The 21,617-nt window shown below is 42.7% G+C and overlaps 1 protein-coding gene across 8 annotated transcripts in view; it reads left to right on the top strand.

The window, feature by feature from the left end:
- The window catches only part of ADD1 (adducin 1), a 126,527-nt gene that overhangs the window by 28,777 nt on the left and 76,133 nt on the right, over positions 1 to 21,617 (top strand). For 5 of the 8 annotated variants that reach the window (XM_045019511.1, XM_045019512.1, XM_045019516.1 and 2 more), the window contains exons 2-3: positions 100 to 169; positions 13,662 to 13,826. The exons of 2 other annotated variants lie outside the window; for them this stretch is intronic. The gene's annotated coding sequence lies outside the window, so the exon portion shown is untranslated. The remainder of the gene's footprint in view (positions 1 to 99; positions 170 to 13,661; positions 13,827 to 21,617) is intronic. One more of the 8 variants, XM_045019509.1, reaches the window with a different exon arrangement.

Here is a 21,617-nt window from a genome sequence, read left to right as displayed (position 1 = left end):
AACACCTACACAAGAGCTTGGTGGTTCTGACATAGTTTTGCACCATATGCATTTGTTGACCAAATTGCAATTGAAAACCTTTCTGTCATGTTTTAACAGTGGTTGAGCATGATTTTTAAAGCCCAGTAGGGAGAGAGCCTCTGACTACTACTATGCAGGCACAAACAAGGTAGGAAGAATTTTATTTTATGTATTCTGACAAATCTTGTAATCTGAGCTGGTGCTCAGTTAAAATCTTGGTGATAGCATAAATGAAGTTGTTCAATTTTCCCTTTGTAAAAGGTATATCTTGCAAATGGCTTTTATGTGCTAAGGGCCTTGTCTGTGCAATGAGAAATGGTTGTATTTAACTTCGCAAGTATGGGGAATGCGTTTGGTTTGTTCTATCAAAATCGCTTACTGCAGCAGAATTCTAAGATGCAATGTGCATGTGAAGAGAACTGGATACCCCAGATGGAACAAAAAAGAGAGAGTATCCTCCACTGTCACTCTTACCCCCATGGTGATGAAGGCTTGATTATAGTAAGCATATTTGGTGCCATGGAAACAGCCTGTACGCTGTATTTAAATTCATTTTTATATTTACCAGACTTTTTTTTCTAACTTCTAGTAACAGATCCAAGCAGGGATCAAAGGTTTCTGTATTAGAATGGGGTTGTGAAATTCCTGCACAGCTGTGGGGTGTTACTCTCTCTCTCTTTGAGGCAAGAATATTGTATAAAATGATCTGCTCAGATAACTTTACAATGTAAACTGGCGTATTAAAGATTGTTGAGCAGCATTCTGGAAAAGCTCTGCACTACCTTGCAGCAGGCCTACACATTAATCACTCCGCCTTTTTCTTCTGAGGCCCACAGAGTTGGGGAAGGAAGTGTCTCATGTACAGGGCCTTACCAAATTCATCCTTCATTGTGGTCAATTTCACGGTCATAGGATTTTAAAAATAGTAAATTTCATGATTTCAGCTATTTAAATCTGAAATTTCACGGTGCTGACCCAATAGGCAGTTGTGTGGGAGGATGCAAGGTTATTGTAGGGGGCTCACAGTATTGCTATCCTTACTTCTGTGCTGCTGCTGGTTGCAGCACTTCCTTCAGAGCTGGGCAGTTAGAGAGCAGAGGCAGAGCCCAGCTCTGAAGGCAAAGCTGCTGTCAGCAGCAGTGCAGAAGTAAGGATGTTGTGGTATGGTGTTGCCAACCTTACTTCTGTGCTGCTGCCTGCAGAATTGGGCCCTACGGCAGCAGCTGCAATTCTCTGTCTGCCCAGCTCTGAAGATAGCAGCACAGAAGGGTTGGATGGGATGGTGTTGCCACCCTTACTTCTGTGCTGTTGCTGGTGGGGTGCTCCCGTCAAAGCTGGGCACCCGGCCAACAGCCACCGCTCTCCGACCACTCAGCTCTGAAGGCAGCGCAACAATACCATGACCTCCCTAAAATAACCTTGCAACCCCCCTGCAACTCCCTTTTGGGGCAAAACGCTGGTCTCCCCTGTGACATCTGTATAATATAGGGTAAAAGCACAAAAAAAGACCAAATTTCACAGGGGGAGACCTTATTTCATGGTTTGTGATGCATTTTTCAGGGCCATGAATTTGGTAGGGCCCTACTCATGTAAACCTTTTGGGCAGCAAAGGAACAGTGTTGACAGATTGCAAAGGGAGTCTTGTCCCTAATGGGAAGGAAGGTGATGATAGAATATGGGGCTTTGTGGGGATGGAGGGAGACATTCTCAAGGCCCCATCAGGAATAAGGAAGGATTAATTTTGTAGGCCTCTCTGCAGAGTATGCATAGAAGCCATTTAAAAAATGAATGATTACTACTTTTAACAAACATCATGAGACTTTGCATAAACAATTCCTCAAGTGTTCAATATCATTTGCTTTTCATTTTTTTTTAAGTATAGTGATTTGTTACATACAGTTTAAGTTAACTTTTAAAATACACCTCTACCTCGATATAACGCTGTCCTCGGGAGCCAAAAAATCTTACTGCGTTTTAGGTGAAACCGCATTATATTGAACTTGCTTTGATCCCCGGAGCACTGCTTTACCGCGTTATGTCCGAATTCGTATTGTATCAGGTCACGTTATATCGAGGTAGAGGTGTACTGTTATCAAACAACTTTTGGAGAAAACACTTAAAATATAATATTTGAGTGACTATAATGAAAGTCAGCGTAAATGTGTCTGAAGCGTCGTCGTAGTGGTGGTGTTCCCAGGATATATGAGGGAGAAGGTAGGTGAGGTAATCTCTCTTATTGGACCAATTTCTGTTGCTGGAAGTTATGAGCTTTCAAACTACACAGATCTTCATTAGGTCTGGGGAAGGAAGCAGAATCTGAGCTAAATACAAGTTGGGACAGATTGTTAAGCAGAAGGGGTAACATGTTGAAGCTGGTCACTTGAAATGAAGTTTATTAAGAGTGTAGTGATTGGGCCTGCCACAGAAACACTCCAGGGCCCCGCCCCTCTGTGCCAGGCACACCAGGTGTGGGTGGTAGGCAGGCTCAGCCCAGCAGGACCCAAGTGTGGAGGTGCTTAGTGTGGGGGGATCCAGGTGTGGTGTGAGAGGTTTCTGGGTGGGGCAGTCTGGGTGTGGGCGGCTCAGTGGGAGATCTGGATGCACAGAGGCTCATTGGGGGGTTCCGGGTGCAGGGATAATGGGACTCTGCAGGGGATCCAGGTGATGGTGGTTGGGCTCATGGGGGGGCGGGGTCTGGGTGTGGGGAGATGGGTCTTGGCTGGGGGGGTCTGGGTACTGGAGGGCTTGATGGGGTGGGGGTCCAGGTGCACATGGTTGGGGCTCAATGCGGTAGGGGTCTGGGTGTGGAGAGCTTGTCAGAGGGGTCCAGGTGTAGGGGGGTAGGGATTGTCAGCTGAGGGTTCGATGGGCCTGCTTAATGGGAAAGCCCCAGCTGCTGCCGAGGGGACGCCCCTCCCCCATGATTCCCCTATCCCCTTCTCTTCTCTATCCCCCCTCCTCACTCCCACATTCCCCTTCCCCTGCCCTATTCCACCCCCCTTCCTTCCCCACAGCCTCTTCCGCTCACCACCACTTACCCAGCCCCACCGCAGGAACTCACTGTTCCACAGAAAATAGGAAGGCTCCCAGAACACAGAAGGGGAGCACAACTGGAACTAGGACCCAAGAGGCCGCATTCAGCTGCAGAGTCCACGGAGCCCAAGACTAGACACAGCTTCCGAGTTGGTTAGCTCTGCATTTGCAAAGGGGGGGAGGAGAAGCAGTGGCACATAACCCTGTGTGGTCCCCCATGCCTCGCCTTTGTTTGGGGAGGGCATTTCCTCTAGCAGATTTTTTTTTTTTGCATTTTTCTGCACGGGGACACAGAAAATTGTGGACCATATGAATTCTGCAACCCCGCATTGGCACAGAATCCCCCCACAGGAGTATCTTTTAAATCCTACCCTCACCTCTTCAAATCCATCATCAAGACTTGCATCTTCATTGATGCCTACAAGAAATTGGCAAAATTCATTAGTGTATAGAGTAGGGAAGTAGTTAGGTGTACAGTTTGTTTTTTCTGTATTGTGTATTCATTAAAAATGCTTCTCCCCATCTTTCATATGATACATATCATTTTAAATAATCTCTGCCTCCAAGAGTTTAGTCTTCCTGTGTATATGGACAGTGCCCAGCACATGGTGGATGCTATTGAAATAAATAATAAAATGCTTAAGTGAACTGACTTAATAAAATCCTTACACCAAATGTTGAACTCATCCTCTGTGCAATGCCAGCAAATATCCTTGTTTCTCACTACAGTGATGTTTGCAGTTGTGTTCTCTCTGGTAAATATTAACTTGCAAGACTACTGGACCTTCATACTCATTCTGTCTCTTGGGTGAATACATACTGCAAGTAGGCAGGGTTTACAAACGGCTGATCTTTGCAGCGCATATGTAGTCTTGGCAGAATTTATTTTTAAACTTTTTTTTTCAATTATCAATTTTAAATATTCACAGTTGAGGGAAATCTTTGGTGGGGAGGTCACAATAATTATTTCATGACAGTAGATGTTGAGATTTAAAAAGTTAAAGCTTTGTAACCATTAAAACACAAATTGTCTACTACCCATGTCAAAATATACAGAGTAAATATCCTTAAATCAAAGTTTTCAAGCAGCATTTTTCGTATTTTTCCTATCTGTACATTTCAGTTATCTATGGATTTTTCCATGCCATGTGCTGGGCAGCTTGTGTTTGGGACAAAGGAAGTTCAAGCCGCATGGCAACAAAATATAAAAGGCAGCTACATCATCTCCATTTTGTCTTCATTCCTGCTTCTTACCTCTGGAGTAACTTTGTTCAGAGCTTCAGTGTGTAGCAAAGGACTGAATGACCTATCCAAGATTTGGATGTGTTCCAGAGGTACTTTCAAGCCAGCAAACTCACCAATATTGCTAAGAACCTTCTATATGGACTTTTTGAAGTCTCTGTATGTATCTGAGGGCTTTATCATTTAACAACTCTCTTCTTTCTTTTTTCCTCGTAATAAACTTTTAATTTTAGACACTAAAGGATTGGCTGGCAGCTTGGTAAGATACAAACTAATATTGACTTGGTAGCGTGATCCTTTAGGGTCAGAAGAACATTTTGTACAGTGAGTAGAGTTTTTAAATAACTTCTCACTGTACTGGAACTATGAGCTGATTGGGAGCCAGAGAACTGGAATGCAATTATTGCAGGAGGCTGTGTGATTTCTTTTTCAGCTGCTCAGTAACTGGTGTGGGAGATCAGAACCACAGTTTGTGACTAGTTGGTGAGTTTAACTTCAGTGTTAACCACCAGTTTTTTGGAGCATCTGCTCTCCCTTTTGGAGCCTGCCCTCACCTTAGCATTTTCAGAGAGGGCTGCCCAAGACATCCACCGTACCCCCATAAGAGAGACATGGCATGTTGTGGCACACCTCTTTATATAGCATGTGAGACTGGGGTAACAGTTTTAATTGCATTTACATCCCTACATTAGATATTGTACTTTTTATTTCCCCCACTTTAGGGTATTGTAGCTCAAGCACTAGTAGAGGTCTCCTCCTCCGCTCCCCCCCCCATAAACTATCAAAGTACTCTTAAAAAGTAATTTCTTCAGTCCCACACTAGAAGCATTACTGTTCCCTTGAATCAGTGCACAAGGTGGCATCGCTCAACTTCACTAAAATGAAAAATTAGCACAGTATTATCAGGGATGGATGCAGAACACACATCTTGTGCTCTTCCCCATTCTTAACAACAAAATCCCAGAGAACTCGACCAACAACAGTGGCTCGCTATGTTCTTCTTCTACTTCAGTGCTTAGCCAGACAGTCGGACGTAGCGATTGTTGGCCTTTTGGTCCGTTCCTGTGCCACCATGAAGGCGTGACGGCCTAAAAGTCCAATGTCGGAACAGACTTGATGAACAGATCCACCTCCGCCCCTCGGTTGGTGGAATTTTATCCCGGATGTTACAAGCCACCCGGAGAACGGTGTTCGCTGGGAAACGTCACTCAGTATGTTTCCACATGTCTTGCTGACTCATCAGGTGTATCCCCTGGTGCCTTTCAATGGGTTCATTGTAAAGCTGATAACCCTATACATACAAATCTATAACTCACATTACAAAGGCGATACAACCATATCAATAAGATTATCATACTTAGGGTTGCCAACTTTCTTGAGAGCAGTGCTGACTGGAGCTGCCAAGGTTCCTTTTCAACAGGGTGTTCTGGTTGGAAATTAGACACCTGGCAACCCTAATCATATTTAGCAAATCATAACATTTTCACAGATATCTTACATGGAATATCTGGTCAGATTCCTTGCAATTTTATTATAATGGTAATTTACATAACTTAAGTCTATGTAGTTTACATCAACTTACCGCAGTGTCTATGCTGTGCTGTGTCAGCAAGAGATGCTCTCCTGTAGACTTAACGTGACTTCACCAGACCCACTAAATCGATTGCATCAGCGATTTAGCCCGCAGTGAAGATGAGCCCTAAAACTTTATCCCTTACTTATAAATGCAAAATACCACATGCAGCATTAATCTTAGGCAAGTATTTTTTTCTGAATCTTCCAACATAGTCTGTAAACAGCGCCACCTTTCTTTCAGATGACCAAATGCGTACTTTACTGTTACTGCAATTACCAAGGTGATAATTAAACAGTTCCTTCTTTCCTTCCATCCAAGTGGCCTGTGAATGGCTTCCTTAACCATCAGAGAATAAACCAGGTCTCCCAGGATAACTAGAGTAGTCTCCACACCACTAATATCCATAATGATTCTGGGGGCAAACTGTCCTTTATTCATTAAGATAAATAGAGCTGAGTTCTGAAAGATTTTTCCATCGTGGACCTTTCTAGACCACGCTATGTTTGTTTGTAAACTTGCCACAGTGGTCGACCAGCCCTCAGAGCACCATGGAGAAATACTGCTTTCTGTTTATAAACTCTGATCCCCCTGGTGCAGGGAGCAAATGATAGGCACATGGTCCCATCAATTGCTCAGTGCATTTTGGGAATCCCATGTGAACAAAGCCATCATTAATCTCCTGAGCATTGCTAAATTTTATAACCCGGTACAACATGCAACTGATGTGAACTGAAAGAGGTCACAGCTGTCCTGTGTGCACAGTATTGGTGTGGTTTGCATATTGTGCATTAACGCTTTGCAGATTAAACCTCCATGTAGCCAAGGCCGTTAGTTACAGACTGTGTGCTGAAGTTATGAGCTGAAGCATTGTGCTGTCCTTGATTCATAGCAATGTTCTACTTGTGTCAGTCGCAAGATTTCCATGAAGCTAAAGAATATAATAAAGACTTGTTTATGGAAACTACCCTTTATGGTACTTCACAGTGTTGAGTGTGAGACAGAGAGAAGATGATGCAAGTAACTTCTAGAATTACTACTGTGTATCTTTGTTTGGGCTCTGCGCATGGGAATTTGCTTTAACTTAAAAAAAAATTTAGCCCTTAGTGTTGTCAGATTATAGTTAATAGATCATTGAATGAATGGAACCGTCAACACATCTTAGAACTGTTCCAGTCTATATCAGTTCTCTTATGGAAGGCTGTGTTTGCAATCACAACCTTATTTGTCTGTTCTGCTTTTTGTTTTGTGTTTTTGTTTTTACAAAGCTTGCATTTTGCAGAATTGGAATCTGTCCTGAGGGTTGGATAAGTACAGCTGTGGGCTGAGAGTTTAGCAGATGACTAAATTTCAGACAGTATGGTACTTAGCAGATTCTTGCTTCTTTCTGGGAATAAGCACTTCCAATTCCACCTAAGTCTAGGCTTGGTGAGGTCTTAAAATTATTTTACTAGACACATCTTGTTAGCCAGAAATAGATTAGACACAGAGGGTGGGGAGCCCACACTAGAGAAATGTAATGTCGGATAAAAATTCCAGTCCTCCTGGCACTTCCAGTTTCTGGTAATTTGGAAGTTCTGGGATTTCTACCAGGGTGCTGTCTGTCCCCTGCTGGAAGTCTCCAGCTTGTAGGTCTCTGGTAAACTTAAAGCTCCACCCTCTTCTAAGTGCTGTAAAATTTTACTCCTCTTCCCTTTCCAGAGCCTCCTGGCTGCTATAGGGTAGGTGGAGCTCTTTCCTGTTTTTCCTTTTCCTTCCTCTTTTTGTGGGTTCATCTCTCTTATGAGTATCTCCTCTACTTGCCTCTACTATTAATAATGCTCCTAAAAGGATTCATGAAACTGAAATGAATCATGAGTTTAATTGCTGCCCACAGGTTTCTGGATTGTTTCAGCCATATTGTTAGTTTCACAATGCTGTTGCTTGGCAAATCTGTGAGCAGCAGTGGAGGCACTGGAATTGCATGCAGAAAAGAGAACACTTCAGTTCATATGTGGACTAAGACAGCTTTTTGAGAGAGCTCAGATTTTGTGGAAATTGATGATTTAGGCTCCCCAATTCCCGTGGTAAGTTTTCTAATTGCTTGTGGTGAGTAGATGAGTGACGTTTTCAAGCTCTGTGGCTACATACTTCAGTGGAGCTCAGAACAAAGAAGACTACCAAAACAATTAAACTAACTAAAAAGCAATTTAAATAATCTGATTTTTAGTGCCATGATTCCTCATTGTAATATTTAAGGTAATGATGCATCAGGCTTCATTTAGGGTTCTTTCATAAGAACATAAGAATGGCCATATTGGCTCAGACCAGTGGTCCATCTAGTCCAGTATCCTATCTTCTGACCGTGCCCAGTGCCAGACGCTTCAGAGGGAATTAACAGAACAGGGCAATTACTGAGTGATCCGTCCCCTCTCATCCAGTCCCAGCTTCTGGCAGACAGAAGTTTAGGGACATCCAGAGCATGGGCTTGCGTCCTTGACCATCTTGGCTAATTCTTTTTTAACCTGATTATACTTTTGGCCATCACAACATTCTCTGGCAACAAGTTCCATAGGTTGCCTGTGCATTGTGTTTCAATCTGCAAAACAAAACTTTTCTCCTGGACCTCTAGTTTGTCCTTACGGTGACCTGTTTCTTCAGTCTTCCTGACAGCTGCTATGTGAAAGTTTCTTGATATGTGAAGGTTTTAGCTGCTTCTGGTAGAGGGAAAAGATCTTTGTATAATGAAATAAAGATAGACTAGAACATGAAATTTCACTTTTGCCACACTGCTTTGTGTCTACAAGAGAATGTCTTATATTTTTCAAAAGTTTTTCTAGATGGTAATTTCCTGATTTTAAATAGTTATTTTTAATTTAGGCGTTGTCTTCCTAGATTAGAAGACATGTTGCAGCAATAAATAAAAATTGCATAAGATAGCAATAGAAAACTTATGGTTTTTAAAAATTATTTTTACATGAGCTAAGATGAGTTTGAGAGTAAAGTTAATGCTGGCAAAACTTACATAATCTCTATCTGGGGATAGTTCTACCCAGTTCAGGGTCCATCTAACCATGGATGCCATCCTTGACTGGGATGTTCGTTTGTTTCGGGAACTGGTCTGCACAGAAAGGAAGGTCACATAACCCTGAGTTCCAGCCATCTTCACTCGAAGTTGTTGTTCCATCTATGGCCCTCGGACTAGGGTTACCATACATACGGAGTTTCCTGGACATAGCAGGCTCAAAAAAAGAGGCTTTCTCTATCCCAGCAGAGTTTTCAAATAACATGAAATGTCGGGAGGAGGGGTGGAAGGGCAGAGTTTGCAGCAGACAAGCTGCAGCTCAGAAAGAACCCCTATTGGTCCCCTTCCCATATGCTCCCTCCCCTGCATCCACAGATGATTGATCCATTCCCCTGCAAGCCATAGCTGCCAGATTCTGCTCACCCAGGATACTCCTGGGGAAGGCATCCCTCAGGTGAGCGCTGACTGATGGCTGTCCCTGCATCTTGGGCTTGTGCCAGCTGCCCTGCCACCACAACAGGGAACAATACTGCCCCCAACTGCAATGAATATCCCCCTATGTCCTCCTCCCTCCTCCAGTTCCCCCAACTGTGCCCCTCCCTCCCGGACCTTTCCCCCAGTGTCCTCTTTTGGGGTACCTGAAGTAGGATAACCACAAGACAAAATTGTCTTTAGTTATAGACTCTATTTTTTGTCAAGTTGCATAAGTTACTTGACAGTTGTTCTTTTAACCTTTACTAAAAATGGCTTTCCTCCTCTCAAATGAATTATAGGCCTAGAAATTAACTCTGGTGGAGACTTAACCCAATGGTTCAGCAAAGGGTCAGATTTATCCGTCTAAAGTTGAGCTTCTGTGTATCAAACTGTTGCTGCTTAGCAGCAGCAACTGATCCATGTGGACAAATTTGATAAAGGGAGGGCTAACCTGTTAAAATTCTATGGTTCAGCTACCTTTTTATATTTCTTAAAAAAACCTGCTGGTGAAAACTAAACCTGATTCTTTGCTCAACACTATCCGAAAACTGTCTTTTTAAAATGAAATTAGTCTATGTAATGTTTTATATTAGTTTTTGTTAAAGTGTTACAGGTCTTTGATTTCAAGACTAGTTGTTATTCAGATTGTGATGGGGAGGGGAAAAGGTTGTTTATGGCTGGATTATTGTAGAATTATAACATTTGACGCACTCTTTAATTTATAGTATTACTGCTATTTTGTCATAAAACAGCGTTTGGAGAAAGTACCAGACTGAAAAGCTTTGTTCACAGAATGGGTACAGCACAAACAACAAAAATGCAATTTCACTGTTATGCTTCGGTCCTACCCTGGGAAAGACTATTCTAGATTTACCATTTACCCGCCACTTTAGCTATACAAAGAGCCATACAAACTCTAACTGTCTTACAGTACCAATTTCTGGTACCCAAGCGTGATTCCCATTTTACAGGTAAGAAACTGAGACACCAGATGGGGGAAGCAAATGAGATATATAAGAGGTGAGATTACACAGGGTGTCATAACATTCTCATCTGACCTGATTACGGCAACACTCAGTCCTGGTCTACACTGCAGTTAGGTCGATGCAAGGCAACTTGCGTCGACCTAATTCTGTAAGCATCTACACTCAAATGTTGCTACACCAAATTAATAACTCCGCCTCTGCAAGAGGTGTAGCACTTAGGTCTTCAGAGTTGGATACAGTGTCAGTGTAGACAGTGCATTGTTTACATCAACTGTTGCTGGCTTTCATAAGCCATCGCACAATGCCTTACACTGACAGTTAAATCAGTGCAAGCACTCCTGATGAGGATGTGCACCTCCGACACAAGGAACATAGTGTGGACATGTAAAGTGATTTAATTACTGTGGTGGCTGTATGTTAACGTAAATGAGATCAAAATAGTTTTGTAGTGTAGACATACCCTGAGTTATCTAGACAGCAGCTTCTTTTCATAACACAGCAGTGTAGCTGATGCCAGAAAAACCTCACTTCAGACAGCCTGGTTGGTTATAAACTCTGTGAAAAGCTGTAGAATGATGAGTGTACATGTAATTCTTTAGCATCCAATAAATTAAAACTTGAATGCTGATATCTTCTTTTATCAAGAGTGTATGCCTGTTGATCATGGTAGACTCCTCTACCAAGCAGATCTGAAAACTTTTGTATTAGAAAATCTAGTCATGTTTCTAGTTAGTTACAACCAAGCACGGCAGTCAGGTGGCCTTCAGCGGCGTTTCTGCGGGAGGTCCGTCAGTCACGCGGATTCAGCGGTGATTCTGCGGGTGATCTGCTGGTCCCACGCTTTTCGCATAGCTGCCACCAAATTGCTGCCGAAGCTGCGGGACCGGCGGACCTCCTGCAGAAACGCCACCGAAGGCTTCCTGACTGCCGCCCTCATGATGACCAGCACGCCGCCCCCCTCCCCTCAGCTTGCTGCCCCAGGCACGTGCTTGCTGCGCTGGTGCCTGGAGCCGCCCTGGTTACAACTGGGATGTGACCGGAGTCTACTAAGATCTTTCCCGTGCACTCCCCATTGTGGTCAATACCTTTACATGTTACAAATTAACATTAGGCATTTTTATTAATTACAATTGTTAAAATTGCCTGTATATTTCAATTATGAGCAAGATGTGTGTGCCAATTTAGGGTTTTTTCTCCCCCCCCCTCAATATTAGATTGTTTGCCTTCCTTCTCCCATCTTCTTCCTATTTCTAGTGCCTTCCAGTGCTTATGTCCTAAGAATGTGGGAGGGCAATACCTGAAGCTATAGAAATTAAAAAAAATAAAAATCTATGGAGAGGTGAGAGAGAGCACTGCCGAGAAGAAGCAAGCAGCAGTCAAAATGAATGAGTTTCCTTCAGGAATTCTGCCTCACCTTGTCCCAGATGACTCTGGTTTGGGGAAGCAGAGGGTCAGGAATCATCCAGACTTTTTTTGTGTGTGTTTGTCTTCAAAGGGGTATTCCTACCCACCTCACTTTTTATTTTAAGAAGTAGGTGTGCAGCTAATTGTGTGTTTTTCCCCAGAAGCCCAGTATGGGTGCAACTTCCATTCATTAGACTCTATAAGGGTATTGTGTGGTGTGAGGCCAGTTTTCATTTTCAGCTTCGGTTCAGACATGCTGACCAGTCTGTGCCCTCAGGCTTTTTATGTGCTGTTCAGGTCAGATCAGTAACTTGCCACTGAGAAATTAGATGCACAAGCTGCTGATCTGATCTGACCTGTGCTTAAAAATCCTGAGAGCATTTGCTTACTGGCATGTCTGACCCTGAGGCGTGGGCTGGGCATTTGTGTTCACAGGAACCTAATAATAAGCAGTATTTGGGTTAAACCTGAATATCCCCTTATTTATATCTTGTATTTCTTCACTAACTCTCAAGCCTGAAGAGTTCATATGGCAAAAATAACCTATGGTATTCTCCCAGTATTAAAATTCCTGGCTGGTGGAAATACCAGGAGAATAACAGAGCTTGTGCTGCTCTGGCCCCATTAAAGGCTCCCTGAGCATTAAAAATGTCAGTGAAAAATTTCAACATTATCATTAAAAATACTAAACCCTGCTCACACCAGAGGCTGGAAATGGCTGCTTGCCACAGTTCTTATAAATGTGTTGAATGGAAGTTGTGGCCTATTACTGTGCCCTTGAATTATCTGTGTGTATGCTTCCCCAACTACAATGTGAGGGGTAATTGAGTGATACTAAAGAAGGAATTTAGCACAGCAATAAATGAGGCTGGAAAAGCCCTCTTTCTTGTACAATTCAGTAGAATTTACCAACGAAATTGAGGTTCGAGGCCAGTTTTCTTTCTTTCTCTCTCTCTGGGCAGGTCATCTGTCAGTGCTCCTGAGATTTTTAAGTGTAGTTCAGCTGCTTGTCTTTGCATTCAGCTGGATTTTTGGCGATTCTAAGCTACCAGAAAATGTTTTTTAGTCATGATTAGTCTTGAGGGAAGTAAGGAACATTTTAAAAACTTTGTTTTAAAAGGTTAAGATTGGTCTTCACTGTCATTTTATTTTGAAAGTTTGAAATGCAACGCAGTATTAAAAGCATAGAGCTAAATATGAAGAAAATATGAAACATTATGATAGAGTAACTCATTAAAAATGCTACAGAACCCCCTCTTCTGCTACTTACATCTCAAGTGTAATGTAATAGATATAATTAACTCTTGGTTTATTTTGTTACCATATGTTTAGTTAAATATTAAACTCATTGGGGTAGGGTTTGTTTCTTTTACAATATATCTGTATAGCGCCCAGCACAGTGGGGCCTCTAACTGCACAAATGATGTGCCTGCATGGAAGGAATGGGGAAGGATACTAATGAAACTCGTGCTTTCCAGTTTGCACAAAAAGATCAGTTTGTAAAAATGATGTCTGATGCCCCCGTAGTGAACCTCTTTGGCGTACCTCATTTTAGTCCCCGGAGATAAGCTAAACATGTTTGTTCAGGCTTGTTTCCCAGAATGTCTGTGTGTCTCTAATCAGTGATGTGAGCTGTTCTGCAGTATAGCCTGACTCTGGCAGCATTGTACTGAATCTCTTACCCAGCTCCGATAAACTGCTGAATCCATGCCAGCAGTGTTCTCGCGGAGCCATTTGGACAGAGTAGGAGAACAAGTTGAAACTGGTTAGAAACAATCAAACCAAGAAGATGGTAGTAATGAACTAGGTCATTAGTTTGAAACCTCTTACTTTACCTTTAGCAAAGGCTTGAAAGTTTAGAAATGGCTGTTCTGTCAGTGGGTGATGTGCCATACATGCTTTTATTCTTGTGTTGGTGACACAGAACTGGCAGTGGAAGGTTAGTGGAGACAAGAAAACCATATTATCAGAAGAGGAAGTGGGAAACAGGACCTGTGCAAAGCCTGCTCAGCTTGGAAGCCTGAGAAGGAGCTGATCAAGGAGCCAGAGGAAAGTAGGAGGCTGGGATTGGGAAGAATCCAGGGGCCTGGTAAATCAGATACATTCAAGCTCCCTTCCCTTCTTAATCTCTCTCTCTCCTTTCTCCCTGCTCCAGTTGTCCCAGGTGCCCATTCCTCTCCCCTCTCTTCCTGATCAGTCCCTTCCCAGGCTATTGAGCATCTTTCCTTCTCATTAAAAGAACAGGAGTACTTGTGGCACCTCAGAGACTAACAAATTTATTTGAGCATAAGCTTTCGTGGGCTTACAGCCCACTTCATCAGATGCAGTCTTCTTGCATCCGAAGAAGTGAGTATTCACCCACGAAAGCTCATGCTGCAAAACGTCTGTTAGTCTATAAGGTGCCACAGGATTCTTTGCTGCTTTTACAGATGCATAGAATGGAACATATAGTAAGAAGATATATATGCATACAGATAACATGAAAAAGTGGAAATAGCCATACCAACTGTAAGATGCTAATTAATTAAGATGAACTATTATCAGCAGGATAATAATCATTCTTGCTTATCTCCTGTTCCCTCTTCTGGTTGGTCTGCGCAATGCCCTCCCCTCCCCATACAAACTGGAAACAGACAGCTATAGGAAAATCCCCATAGCTCTTCTCCCCAGCCCTTATCCATGACTCCCCTGGTCTTTCAGAAGGCAGGCAGAGTTGGTAGCAGATTCCCATAGCTACTGCTTAGCTACCAGCCCCTCAGTTGTTTGATGCACATAGAGATTATTCTGTTAAATCTGCTGATTGCCCTTCATATGGGAACGAATGATACGGCTAGATTCTTGCTGGAACGTATCAAGGGAGACTATGCCAGACTGGGGAAGACGCTTAAGGAAATCGAGATTCAGGTGATCTTCAGTGGGATTCTGCCTGTTCCTAGAGAAGGGCAACAAAGGTGTGACAAGATTATGGCGATCAACAGATGGTTCAGGCAGTGGTGCTGCAAGGAGGGCTTTGGAATGTATGGCCACTGGGAAGCATTCTTGGACAGAGGACTGTTCTCTCGGGATGGACTTCACCTGAGTAAGAAGGGAAATAGCCTCCATCCTAGAAGTCTGACATAACTGATTAAGAAAGCTTTAAACTAGGAATTTGGGGGAGATGGTTGGGAAATGTCCAGGTAATCTCCACACTGGAATTTAACATTGAGAGAGAAGAAAACAAAGTAAGAAAGGATGCAGCCGTGGGTAAGAGAATGGACATAAGGAGGAAGGGTAGTGTAGATGCCAGTCTAATAGGTGATACTGGTGGTAGAATGTCTGTGCCTAATCGGGTAAAAAATGTCAGTGAAGCCAAACGGCAAAAATTAAGATGTTTGTACACTAATGCGAGTAGCCTAGGTAACAAAATGGAGGAACTAGAGCTACTGGTGCAGGAAGTGAAACCGGATATTATAGGGATAACAGGAACATTGTGGAATAGTAGTCATGACTGGAGTACAGGTATTGAAGGCTATGTGCTGTTTAGGAAAGACAGAAATAAAGGCAAAGGTGGTGGAGTAGCATTGTATATCAATGATGAGATTAACTGTAAAGAAATAAGAAGTGATGGAATGGATGAGACAGAGTCTGTCTGGGCAAAAATCACATTGGGAAAGAAAGTTACTAGAGCTTCCCCTGGGATAGTGCTTGGGGTGTGCTACAGACTGCTGGGATCCAGTCTGGATATGGATAGAGACCTCTTTAATGTTTTTAATGAAGTAAACACTAATGGGAATTGTGTGATCATGGGAGACTTTAACTTCCCAGATACAGCGTGGAGGACAATATAATAGGGCTCAGATTTTTCTGGATGCGATAGCTGATGGATTCCTTCACCAAGTAGTTGCTGAACCAACAAGAGAGGATGCCATTTTAGATTTGGTTTTGGTGAGTAGTGAGGACCTCATCAAATAAATGGTTGTAGGAGACAGCCTTGGTTCGAGTGATCGTGAGCTAATTCAGTTCAAACTAGATGGAAGGATAAACAAAAATAGATCTGGGACTAGGGTTTTTTATTTCAAAAAGGCTAACTTTAAAGAATTAAGGAAATTAGTTAGGGAAGTGGATTGGACTGAAGAACTTGTGGATCTAAAGGCGGAGGAGGCCTGGAATTACTTCAAGTCAAAGTTGCAGAAACTATCAGAAGCCTGTATCTCAAGAAAGGGGAAAAAATTCATAGGCAGGAGTTGTAGACCAAGCTGGATGAGCAAGCATCTCAGAGAGGTGATTAAGAAAAAGCGGAAAGCCTACAAGGAGTGGAAGATGGTAGGGATTAGCAAGGAAAGCTACCTTATTGACGTCAGAACATGTAGGGATAAAGTGAGAGAGGCCAAACGCCATGTAGAGTTGGACCTTACAAAGGGAATTAAAACCAATGATAAAAGGTTCTATAGCCATATAAATAAGAAGAAAACAAAGAAAGAAAGAAGTGGGACCGCTAAACTCTGAGGATGGAGTGGAGGTTTAGATATTGGGCCATGCCTAGATTATCCTTAACAAATACTTTGCCTCAGTCTTTAATGAGGCTAATGAGGAGCTTACGGATAATGGTAGGATGACAAATGGGAATGAGGATATGGAGGTAGATATTACCACATCCGAGGTAGAAGCCAAACTCAAACAGCTTAATGGGACGAAATCGGGAGGCCCAGATAATCTTCATCCAAGAATATTAAAGGAACTGGCACATGAAATTGCAAGCCCATTAGCAAGGATTTTTAATGAATCAGTAAACTCAGGGGTTGTACCGTATGACTGGAGAATTGCTAACATAGTTCCTATTTTTAAGAAAGGGGAAAAAAGTGATCCGAGTAACTATAGGCCTGTTAGTTTGACATCTGTAGTATGCAAGGTCTTGGAAAAATTTTTGAAGGAGAAAGTAGTTAAGGACATTGAGGTGAATGGTAATTGGGACAAAATACAACATTATTTTACAAAAGGTAGATCATGCCAAGCCAACCTGATCTCCTTCTTTGAGAAGGTAACAAATTTTTTAGACAAAGGAAATGTAGTGGATCTAATTTACCTTGATTTCAGTAAGGCATTTGATATGGTTCCACATGGGGAATTATTAGTTAAATTGGAAAAGATAGGGATCAATATGAAAATTGAAAGGTGGATAAAGAACTGGTTAAAGGGGAGACTACAACAGGTCATGGTGAAAGGTGAAACTGTCAGGCTGGAAAGAGGTTACTAGTGGAGTTCCTCAGGGATTGGTTTTGGGACCAATCTTATTTAATCTTTTTATTACTGACCTTGGCACAAAAAGTGGGAATGTGCTAATAAAGTTTACGGATGACACAAAGCTGGGAGGTATTGCTAACACAGAAGGACCAGGATATCATACAGGAAGATCTGGATGACCTTGTAAACTGGAGTAATAGTAATAGGGTGAAATTTAATAGTGACAAGTGCAAGGTCATGCATTTAGGGATTAATAACAAGGATTTTGGTTATAAATTGGGGACACATCAGTTGGAAGTAACAGAGGAGGAGAAGGACCTCGAAGTATTGGTTGATCACAGGATGACTATGAGCTGCTAATGTGATATGGCTGTTAAAAAAGCTAATGCGGTTTTGGGATGCATCAGGCGAGGTATTTCCAGTAAAGATAAGGAGGTGTTAGTACTGTTATACAAGGCACTGGTGAGACTTCTTCTGGAATATTGTGTGCAGTTCTGGTCTCCCATGTTTAAGAAGGATGAATTCAAACTGGAACAGGTACAGAGAAGGGCTACTAGGATGATCCGAGGAATGGAAAACCTGTCTTATGAAAGGAGACTCAAAGAGCTTGGCTTCTTTAACCTAACCAAAAGAACGCTGAGGGGAGATATGATTGCTCTTTATAAATATATCAGAGGGATAAATATCAGGGAGGGAGAGGAATTATTTAAGCTTAGTACCAATGTGGACACAAGAATAAATGGATATAAACTGGACACTAGGAAGTTTAGACTTGAAATTAGATGAAGGTTTCTGACCATTAGAGGAGTGAAGTTCTGGAACAGCCTTCCAAGGGGAGTAGTGGGGGCAAAAGACAGACATATCTGGCTTCAAGACTAAGCTTGATAAGTTTATGGAGGGGATGGTATGATTGGATAGCCTAATTTTGGCAATTAATTGACCTTGATTATTAGCAGGTACATATGCTCAGTGATCTGTGATGGGATGTTAGGTTGGGTGGGATCTGAGTTACTACAGAGAATTCTTTCCTGGGTGCTGGCTGGTGAGTTTGCCCACATGCTCAGGGTTTAACTGATCACCATATTTGGGCTCGGGAAGGAATTTTCCTCCAGGGCAGATTGTCAGAGGCCCTGGAGGTTTTTCGCCTTCCTCTGCAGCATGGGGCGTGGGTCACTTGCTGGAGGATTCTCTGCACCTTGAGGTCTTTAAACCATGATCTGAGGACTTCAGTAATTCAGACATAGGTTAGGGGTTTGTTACAGGAGTGGGTGGGTGAGATTCTGTGGCCTGCATTGTGCAGGAGGTCAGACTAGATCATAATGGTCCCTTCTGACCTTTAGTCTGAGTCTATGAGTAAAGCAGAACTTTAGTTCAAACACTGGGATCTGTGTATCAGAAGAAACCTTAACTTCATGCCTTTACTCTTTTCCCTCCTGCCTGTTGAGGTCTGGGAACTGATAGAACTGTTATAGGAAGCAAGTGAGAATGCAAGAACTGGGCCCCAAAAAATCTCTCTCTATGAGGTAGATGTTTTGTCTGCATTTAAAAATTAAGGAAATGCATTTTTTTCAGTGAAAGATGCACTTTTCCTGTTAGCTGCTAGAAATTTAGTTTTATGTTCTGCAACATGGCCTTTATCTGGGAGCTTGGGTGTGTTGCTTAATCTAAAAGAATTTTTAAAATAAGTGAAAATGTGGTTAGGTGGGTTTTTAACCCCAAATGAATGTTTCCAATTGAGAGGCTCTTGGGCAACTACTCCCTCCCTCCCCCGCCCCCTTCGGAGGCAGTTAGTAATTTTACCTATTTACCTTCTACCTGTTCCCCCTAGATGGTCCCACTTCCTGGTTGCAAGCACACTTGTTCTCTCTGGTGTTGCTCTGTCAGTTCACAAGCCCTAAGAGGCTAGAGGGAAAGACGAATGGCATGAAGCTAGTGTTTCTGGTAACATATAGATCCCAGTATCTGAGCTAGGATGTTAGATTGGCTTTGGTAGAATAATCTCCATGTACACAAATATAGATGTTGATTCTGAGCTGACAGGGCTTATCTTCACTGTAGTGTTCGCTCAAGGTATAACTCAGGGGTAGGCAACCTATGGCACGGGTGCCGAAGGCGGCATGGCACTCGCACCGCCGGGGTCCTGGCCACCGGTCCACGGCCTCTGCATTTTAATTTAATTTTAAATGAAGCTTTTTAAACATTTTAAAAAACCTTATGTACTTTACATACAACAATAGTTTAGTTATATATTATAGACTTATAGAAAGAGACCTTCTAAAAACGTTACAATGTATTACTGGCACGCAAAACCTTAAATTAGAGTGAATAAATGAAGACTCGGCACACCACTTCTGAAAGGTTGCCGACCCCTGGTATAACTCAATTGTTGCCCCAACCCCATTCTCATGCACACACAAATATCTCTAGCTCACATTAAACGGTGTTTTAAACTCAACCTAGTTGGCCTGTGAGGGAGTGAAGTTTGAAGCTCAAGTGCTGCTGACACTGGAGCTAATGATGCAATGGGGATTCAGCTACTCTGCTGCTGATCCAGGCACTCTGTGCAGCTCCAGTGTTTTATAGTATGACCTCTCTCACTGAAGCTAGGCTAACTTGAGAGGAGTTAACTCCAGTGTCGGTAACTCAAGCTAATGCTGCAGTGAAGACAAACCCTCACAGTATTATCACTGTTTCACAACTCTTCTGATGTTTACAAATAGAAGCCAGGTCACCTAGCTTACCTGCAGATGTTGACAAAGTGCTCACTGTGGAGTCAGAAGTGGGTTTTTAGCATGGAGGAGCCTTGGGAATTACATTTCTTACCAAAAATGGATATTAAAAAATGCATATTGCCTTGCATTAACCATGAAGTTCCTAAAATCAAATCAAAGTATCCCTCCCTTCTTATTTGTCTGAATTCACCTCCTTCTCCCTAAATGGTATTCTGGTAAGGGAAAAGGGAACTGTGTGCTGTGTTTTTACCCTAGGATTCTAGCTAGGTCTGTCTTCACCTCTGCTTAAGAAGGACTGTTTGTTGTCTATTCTCCCTCTTGCCATATACAGGACAGAGTTAGCTGGTTCTGAGAAATCTCCTGCTCTGCCCCTTCTCTCCTCAGAGAGCAGAGCTTTGCTGCTGGGGTAGAGATCCTGGGTCCTCATCCTCCTAAAGAGGATGTGGATAAGGGACTTCGAAATAGGATATCACTTCTCCTGTCAGGTTCAGTTTTGCTCCACTAAGACCTAGGAAGTAGAGGGAAATTCCCCAACTGACATTGGCTTATACTGTTGTTCCCACTTCGTATTTCCCTATCTGGAGATTCCTCACTTTCTCAGCTAAATTGGAGGGGAATTCTTGGAGAATAGCACTTGTCCAATCCAGGCAGAGGGGCTGGAGCTCTCCTGCTTTCAGAAGTTTGGGAGTAGCACTCTTTCAATCCCTGGTTAGTATGAAGGGAGGGGGAGTCACCTATCCCACTTTAGCACAGGTTTGCTCTGCATGTGTGAAGAATAGCATCTAGCCTTAAATACATATTCTGAGTCTCAACTGTACTGAACTTTGAACAGGTTAAGTAGCAGCTGTGTTTAAGTACAGTTTCAACTAAATCAGTTTCTACACTCTGGTCATCAAGTGTAGATAGGGCCAAGCCATCTTAGAAGCATGTTTAAAGATGTTCTGACTTAACCATGTAAAAACTGATTTAGCTGGAAATATGTTCAAACATGGTTCTGAAGTTCTTTCCTAACTGACGGTACTAGGGGTCATATTTAGTAATTTATATGGCTGTATATGGTACTGAATACTAATCACTGCAGTTTGCCCTTTAATGGAAATTAACACCAGAAAAATAGAAGGCAGCTGGGAATTGATTTACTCTTAGGTCATTTTTACTGCCATGTTTCAAACATTAGACCTTATTTTTCTTAGGCATACTGTGTAGAAGGTATCAATAAAGGAATCAATACTTACACAAATGTCTCCCCAGACAATATTTTCCATGGTTCATTGAGCAAAGAAAAATCTTTATTGGTTTTTAGCAATCTAAGAGCAATTTCAAGTTTTCCATGGCTGCTACTAAATAGATCTGTACTAGTTTTCTAAATTCAATTTCCTGTCTAATTTGAAGCAGATTTTTAGGTTCATTGTTTACGTGTCCTTCCTAACCACTTTACAGTAACTCCTCACTTAGTTGTCCTGGGGCTTGGCTACACTTGCAAGTTGCAGCGCTGGTAGTTTGCAGCGCTGGTCGTCCAGCTGTGCAGGGCCAGCGCTGCAGTGTGGCCACACTTGCAGCATTTGCAGCGCTGTATTGAGAGGTGCATTGTGGGCAGCTATCCCACAGAGCACCTCGTCCCATTTTTGCGCTGTGGGTTGTGGGAAGGGGACGGAAGGGTGCGGGTCATTCCGCTTCCTGTCCCAACGCCCCGTGGGGCATCGCTTCGCATCCCAGCATTCACAGTTTTTCTGGCCACGTTTGGCGCCATTGTGAGTCGCTTGCTGTTTTTTACTCTGTCTTTGAATCGCTATTTCTGTGGGAAATGGAGCCCGAGCTGCTGAGGACTGTGATGATGAGTGTCATCAGCACAACACGTTTGGCAGTTGAGCTATTCCTTCAGCTCCAAAGTGACAGTGAGGAGTCCGACGATGATATCGATGATATCG

Source organism: Mauremys mutica, chromosome 5, assembly GCF_020497125.1.
Source record: "Mauremys mutica isolate MM-2020 ecotype Southern chromosome 5, ASM2049712v1, whole genome shotgun sequence".
NCBI classification, from domain to species: domain Eukaryota; kingdom Metazoa; phylum Chordata; order Testudines; family Geoemydidae; genus Mauremys; species Mauremys mutica.
Note: the sequence above shows the minus strand (reverse complement) of the source record. Positions and strands in the feature narration are given on the sequence as shown.